General features: G+C 46.2%; 1 long non-coding RNA gene across 1 annotated transcript; it reads right to left on the reverse strand.

Annotated features, from left to right (window-relative positions):
• Positions 1 to 1,385: 1,385 nt before the first annotated feature.
• LOC122466418 lies at positions 1,386 to 6,547 on the reverse strand. The gene is made up of 4 exons (XR_006291870.1): positions 6,415 to 6,547; positions 5,011 to 5,187; positions 3,021 to 3,056; positions 1,386 to 1,472 (listed from the first exon to the last, which is right to left on the reverse strand). It is a non-coding gene; the product is annotated as an uncharacterized LOC122466418 (long non-coding RNA).
• Positions 6,548 to 7,410: the final 863 nt, after the last annotated feature.

The following is a 7,410-nucleotide window of genomic DNA, read 5'->3' on the forward strand; positions in this document are numbered from 1 at the left end:
CAAGGGTCTCTAGCAGCCTCTTCCAGAAAACTCAACCCCCTCTGCTCCTGCTTCTTCAGTCCGGCTCTGAAGAGGGACTCCCCGTCCTCTCCTCAGCTGCACTGATTAATCATAGAATCATAGGATTGGAAGGGACCTCGAGAGGTCATCTAGTGCAGTCCCCTGCACTCATGGCAGGACTGAGTATTATCTAGACCATCCCTGACAGGTGTTTGTCCAACCTGCTCTTAAAAATCCCCAAGGATGGAGACTCCACAACCTCCCTAGGCAATTTATTCCAGCGCTTAACCACCCTGACAGTTAGGAAGTTTTTCCTAATGTCGAACATAAACCACCCTTGCTGCAATTTAAGCCCATTGCTTCTTGTCCTGTCCTCAGAGGTTAAGAACAACAATTTTTCTCCCTCCTCCTTGTAACCACCTTTTACATACTTGAAAACTGTTATCATGTCCCCTCTCAGTCTTCTCTTTTCCAGACTAAACAAACCCAATTTTTTCAATCTTTCCGCATAGGTCATGTTTTCTAGACCTTTAATCACTTTTGTTTCTCTTCTCTGGTCTCTCTCCAATTTGTCCACATCCTTCCTGAAATGTGGCGCCCAGGACTGGACACAATGCTCCAGTTGAGGCCTAATCAGCGTGGAGTAGAGCAGAAGAATTACTTCTCGTGTCTTGCTTACATCACTCCTGCTAATACATCCCAGAAGGATGTTTGCTTTCTTTGCAACAGCGTGTGGTCCACAATGACCCCCCAGATCCCTTTCTGCTGTACTCCTTCCTGGGCCGTCATTTCCCATTTTGTATGTGTGCAACTGATTGTTCCTTCCTAAGTGGAGTACTTTGCATTTCTCCCTATTGAATTTCATCCTATATACTTCAGACCATTTCTCCAGTTTGTCCAGATCATTTTGAATTTTAATCCTATCCTCCAAAGCACTTGCAACCCCTCCCAGCTTGGTATCGTCCACAAACTTTATAAGTGTACAGTCTATGCCATTATCTAAATCATTGATGAAGCTATTGAACAGAATTGGACCCAGAACTGGGACCCCACTCGTTATGCCCTTCCAGCATGACTGTGAACCATTGAGGCCTCTGGCCTCTAATTGGGCAGACAACGCTGTTACACCTGGCATTGCTTCTTACAGTCCACTTTAAAAACCTTCATCCTTCCTGTGGCCTACAAGTGATTTCTTACCCAAAGACGACAAACAAGCTTCCGCAGAGCCATCGACATGTTTGTGTACTGAGTAAAACTCACCTCTGTGTCCTTGCACCACTTACACCCAAGTTGTTCTGAACCCTCGCAAGGCCACAGGCACAGAGCGAGGGCTGCTTGTTGGTTTTTTGCTCTGGATTCACTCTGGACAATTAAAATATACTCACATGCTCTAGCATAGTCCTCAAGTTGCAGACTTCAAGGGAACGTTGCCATCCAATCTAAAAGTTGTTTTCACTGGAATTAAGGAAAACCTAGGGAAAGGTTTTGGTTAATCGAAGGTGTTACAGAACCTTGTGGCCTGCACGTTAGGCTGGCATCAACTTGACAATGTCTTTTTACAGTGCAGATATTAAGAAAACCTGGTTCTCAGCTGGTTTAGAGAGTGACAAGAGTAAAAAAATATGGAAAGCAGGAGAAGTTACAGACACAGCAGATCACTTGCATTGATTGACAACAGGGAATCAAGTTCCAGTGAGTAGGGCACAGGTCCAGCAATCGGGAGACCTGGGTTCTAATCCCAGTTCGACAATTCATCTATTGGGCAATCTTGGGCAAGCCACTTCCTCTCTCTGAGACTCAGTTTTCCCTCCCACCCTTTGTCTGTCATATCTGTTTAGATTGTAAGCTCTTTGGAACAGAGAGTTGTCAGTGTGACAGCTGCCCTCTTGTTAACACGCTGGGGAGCGAACCAGAGCTGAAAGTATGAACTGCTCAAGTTCTGTATCTAGGGACTGTAACAACTCATATCTTCTGAGGAGTGACCCAGAGTGCGACCCGTAACACACACTCACCAGTGGGTTACCTCTGCACAGTAATTATCACAAAGAGGCTATGATCTAGTTTAGGGCTTCCAGGCCCACTGTAATAGGAAAAATAATAAATTAACAATAATGAAAATGTTGCTTGCTTTATGGAGTCTCCAGACCTGGCATCTCCTTTACCTCTGAGGATAAGACAAGAAGCAGTGGGCTTAAATTGCAGCCAGGGCAGTTTAGGTTGGACATTAGGAAAAACTTCCTAACTGCCAGGGTGGTTAAGCACTGGAATAAATTGCCCAGGGAGGTTCTGGAATCTCCATCATTGGGTATTTTTAAGAGCAGGTTGGGCAAACACCTGTCAGGGACGGTCTAGATAATACTTAGTCCTGCCTTGAGTGCAGGGGACTGGACTAGACGACCTCTCGAGCCCCCTTCCAGTCCTGTGATTCTAACTCAACACCACTTGAAGTAGCAGCTGCCAAAAAAGCTTTATAGGGTTTTTTTTTTCATTTTAAAGTTACAAATGGGGTGAGGCCACGACTGGTTTTTAATTTGTGTTTTAAACACTTTTCTCAACATTCATTTTAATAACAGGGGAGGTTCTCCTTTGCTTTTGAATCTAGTGACACCCTCTCTCAGCCCCGCTACAATGACACTAGCCCTCTGGAGTCAGTGGCAGGAGGTGGCTCTGTTGACTCGTTTACACCAGAAATAACAAAACTGAAACAAAGGAATAGCTCACAGCAAGGAATTGCCTCCTGGCGAGTAGAGACAGGTCCTAACTCAATGTGGTGGCTTTGGTGCATCCCATTCTGCGGGGCCTCGTTATAAAAAACTAAAGCTGCTCCTTGAACCAGACAGGCTGTACGTAGAGTGGAGTTTTTTCTAACCTCATTATTGCTGATAAAAGACTGTTTACGAGTTTAAATCGCTGTTTGAGATGGTTCTAATGACTGTAGTCTCCTCTGCTATAGGAGTCATGGCAAGGAAATTAACCTCAACTTCCATGACGCTTGCTGACTTTCAGCTTGGCACACATACCTCACGTCATGCTCAGTTGTCTAGTCATAGCAGTGCCTGCAACAGAGGGGACGAAAGTTTAGACAGACAGAAATGAAACCCCACACATTTATTTAAAAGACATAAGTTAGAGGTGCAAAGCTCTGCAATGAAACTGTTATAGAGGCTATAGCTAGCTCAGCATTTTACTCTCAGTCACCTACCCATTGGGAACTCAACCAAGCCAGATGTGCCGGAAGCTCTCTGGAAGTGGGGGAGATGACCAGTGCCCGAACCAGGTCCCTGCCCCATCTTTCTCCCCAAGGCCACGCCCCCTCTCCAACTCTCCCCCTGAGGCCCCTCCCTCACTCCACCTCTTTCCCCCAAGACCCCACCCTGGGTAGCTCCTCTCTGCCTCCTCCCCATGCTGATCACCCTTAAGGCAGGTTAAAAAGTGGGAGGGCGCAGTCATGGGCCCCTGACCCCCCACCCTGTTCTGGGGCCCCTGAACCGAGAGCCCCAACTCATTTCACATACAGACATTACAGACGCTGCCAGATTCTAACCAGGAAAGTAAGGCTAGACTGCTCCCTTCTAGTCCATTACTTCCTGTGCTACCCAGCCCCTGGGAATCTCTCTCTGCAGTGGGAATTACCTCTGGAAAAATATTACTGGGACTATTTCCTAATGATCACCTTTCAGGTCACTAATTTGCATTTAAAGCATTTTCCATAAGGCATTAGTTGGTGTCTTGTATAAAATTAGTTGAACTTTAAAAACACTACTGCAGAAAAGGCGGAGTGCTACCAGGGGTGAAAATCGGCTGGTATGGGCCGGTACGGCATACCGGTTAGAAGCGGCTGCCGTTACCGGCCCACACACAGCTGACCTGGCAGCGCTTTAACGTCGCTAACCTTTTTGCCCTCCCCCTGTCGGCAGCCCTGCCGGTAGGGACCCTATTGGCAGGGCCGCAAACGGTGTGTGTGGGGGGGTGTAAAGGGGCAGTTGCCCCAGGGCCTGGTGATTTAAAAGGACCCAGGGCTCCAGACCTGCCACGGTAACGGCAGCCGGAGCCCTGGGCTCTTTTAAATCGCTCCTGGAGCCCTGGCCACCACGGGCCAAGCAGAGCAGATGGGCTAGCTGGGAGAGGCTGAACCCCAGCCCCGCCCCTTCTGCCTGAGACCCCGCCCCTTCTGGGACCCCAGAGCCGGCCCCCTGTACCAGTAAGTCCTCTGTGCTACTTTCACCCCTGAGCACTACAGGAGGTGGAATCATCCAATGATAAATGATACTCTGTGTTTTACAGTAAACAGTTTGTTTATGCTTGAGCTTTATCTGCATTCAGATCAGGGCTGTTGTAGACAATGCTGGAACTCTGATTTGCTGAAAACAAGAACTTTAATTTTGTCTAATAATATAGTTTGTTTCGTATGCATCAGCTAAATTCCCTTTGTTTATCCTAGAGACAAGGTGGGTGCCATGATATCTTTTATTGGACCTACTTCTGTTGGTGAGAGAGACAAACTTTATGGAGCTCTTCTTCAGGTCTTGGAAAGGCTTTCAGAGCATCACAGCTCAATTCAAGAGGGAACAGATTCTTTAGCATAAGCAGTAAGCACATATTCTAAGGGACAATTCACCGTGAAGTGGCCCATTACTACCCCTTTAACATGGGAGAAAAAGGGGGGTTACTGGGTTACAGATGGTTGTAATAAGCCATAAATCCAGTGTCTTTATTAAGACTACGATTTTTAGTGTCTGTTCATCCTGGCCTATTCCAAGTACTAGTTGTTCCAGGACATAAGGGGCTAACGGCATTGCTTGGTGTAATTGCACTGAAGCCAGTGGAATTACACTCGGGATGAATTTGGGCCGAGATGCACAATTAGTTTCAAAAGCATCATGGTAAGTATTTTAAAACCTTCCCGTTGGCAACAACGAATTTCATGCAGGAAAAACCAAACCTGTGTGCAATAAATCCTAATGTCACAAAATCCAGGCTGGGAGGAATGAGGCTTTAGCAAGCAATTACCTTTTCATATACCTTTAATCCAGTAACACTGTAGTTCACTCTCCTGGCAAGATGCATTCGGTCTCTGGCACTTTGCTGCTCAGCCTACACAGAACCAGTAGAAGTTTGCTCTAGGCCAGGTCCTCATGTTCCTCCACTTCTTCTGAAGACCATGTTCCACCCTTGCCCCTAAGACAGCTGGGAGGGAAGGCTGATACCAATACCACTCCAGACAGCAGATGGTGCTCATCCAGTGAGCCACTGACACTATACCCTCGCCAATCACCACCATGTACGTACCTGTCACCAACCCAGGGCTGGTTGGGATGGAAGAGAGTTCTATGGGGATCAGGAAGCAATAGCTGTCGTAGGAAGGGCAATGTGAAAGGTTGCCAGGAAACCCCATAGTTTCTTGCATGATAGCGAAAGCGTACTTAGGAATGCATGTCTAATCCAGTGCTTAACCCATCCAAGAGCTGGTGTGGACAATTCAAAGTTTTCAAGCCACGGTTGAGAGGCTTATTGGGCTCATTCTGAGCTGTGGTAACTCGTCTTAATTCCATTGACATAAATTTACAGCAGCTGAGAATCTGCCCCCACTGCATCTGACCCTATCCTTCTAAAGATCTCCTGTCACTATAAGACACTAAGGTACACTCCTTCTAAAGAGGCTTCTAATACCACAGCCCAGCTTGTAACCTACTACATCAGCTTATCTTTGTTTCTTTACATCTCCACCATCTTCATTATCCTTCAGTACTCCCTGATTCCAGGGCTAAAAATGGACTGTACATTTCAGTTCTCTTGTGCTGCTCATTTTTAGCAATAAAACTGTCTCAGTGCAAGAAATCTGAAGGCATCAGCAAGGTAAATGTGGTTAGCTGGGAGAGGATTTACAGTTTTTAAGCAATATTGTGTGGGAATTCACAGAACTTGTTGTGGCAGTGAAATAATATTAGCATACATAATAAAAGTGATGCGTTCACTGCTGTGTTATCATAATGCAAAGCATCTGCATCCTCCCGCTATCATGGGTGCTAACATTCCTGACTGGCACTGTTTCCTGTAGAAAAAAGAGCTGTAAAAACTACAAAAAGAAAAGGCGGACTTGTGGCACCTTAGAGACTAACAAATTTATTTGAGCATAAGTTTTCGTGAGCTACAGCTCACTTCATTGGTGCATCCGATGAAGTAGGCTGTAGCTCACGAAAGCTTATGCTCAAATAAATTTGTTAGTCTCTAAGGTGCCACAAGTCCTCCTTTTCTTTTTGCGAAGACAGACTAACACGGCTGCAACTCTGAAACCTGTAGAAACTACAGACGCACAGAGATGTAGTTATTTCCTGAGCTTGCACAGAAACTAGCTGCTGAAAAAATAAAGGGTGTGGTAGGGGTAGAGTCCTGCCTGGGTAGTGTTTGATATACCTGGTTTAGTGGTGAATTGCCAGATAAAGGTCCTTTGCTCATCTCAGACAAAGCATGAGTCCTCTTGCTGTTTTAGGACCTGAGAGAAGCCGCGGGGGGTGGGGGGGGGGTGGCAGCCCGGAGAACTGTAGATCCCTGAGCTGTCTATTGACTCCCCCTTTATACATCTATCTGGCACTGCTCCACTCAATGCAGACCTGCGCCCAGCTGCTCTGAATAAAGACACCAAAGGCCACTCTCTGGAAGAGGGCTCTTTCCAGCTTTAGACCAGATGCCTTCCATTAAAGTCAATGGACTTGATTCTTCTTTGCCCTGCACCTGGTGCATTCACTGAAACATTGGGATTTGGTATCATTTTGCATGTGCTGGGCAATCATTTGGTACAGGTGCAAAGAACAACCAGGCCCAGGAGGCTTTGCTATAGAGAGAGAAGCTGATTGTAGTTAATAAACCCTTCCCCTGGCACTGAGTGAGGGAAAATCTGGGCTTTGTTTTAATAACTGGTCTAAGAACTTTTTTAAACAACAGAGTTGGTTTTATAAACCTTAAAACTGGACTCAGACAACCTTGTGTCCAACAAACCCATACAAAAAGTGGCTACACTATATCCCCCGCTATACAAAACTTTTGCTGATATGAACTACAGGCTATCAATGCCCTCAAAACCCGGTGACTTGCCAGGTCTTGGCATTTACTTGGAGAAATGAATTGGGCTGATCTGGATCTAGAAGTTTGAGCTGCCCGGGGGTTTTTTGGGGTGGGAAAGGGGAGAAGTTGTTCCAATCCAAGTCCTTCTCTAGTTCTAAACCATTCTGTCCCATCCCAATTGCACATGATCTCAGGGACGAAGATGCAGCAAACCCAAAAATTGGCATTAGGGAGAAAAACATAAGCATCCCACACCTGTTAAGGGTGCTACACAGCCTTACTGGCTAATGGTCTGCAATGTACAGTATTCCTATATGGTGGAAAGGCAGCAGGTGCAACACTGGGATG

The sequence above is a fragment of the Chelonia mydas genome, chromosome 6 (genome assembly GCF_015237465.2).
Source record: "Chelonia mydas isolate rCheMyd1 chromosome 6, rCheMyd1.pri.v2, whole genome shotgun sequence".
Classification (NCBI taxonomy): domain Eukaryota; kingdom Metazoa; phylum Chordata; order Testudines; family Cheloniidae; genus Chelonia; species Chelonia mydas.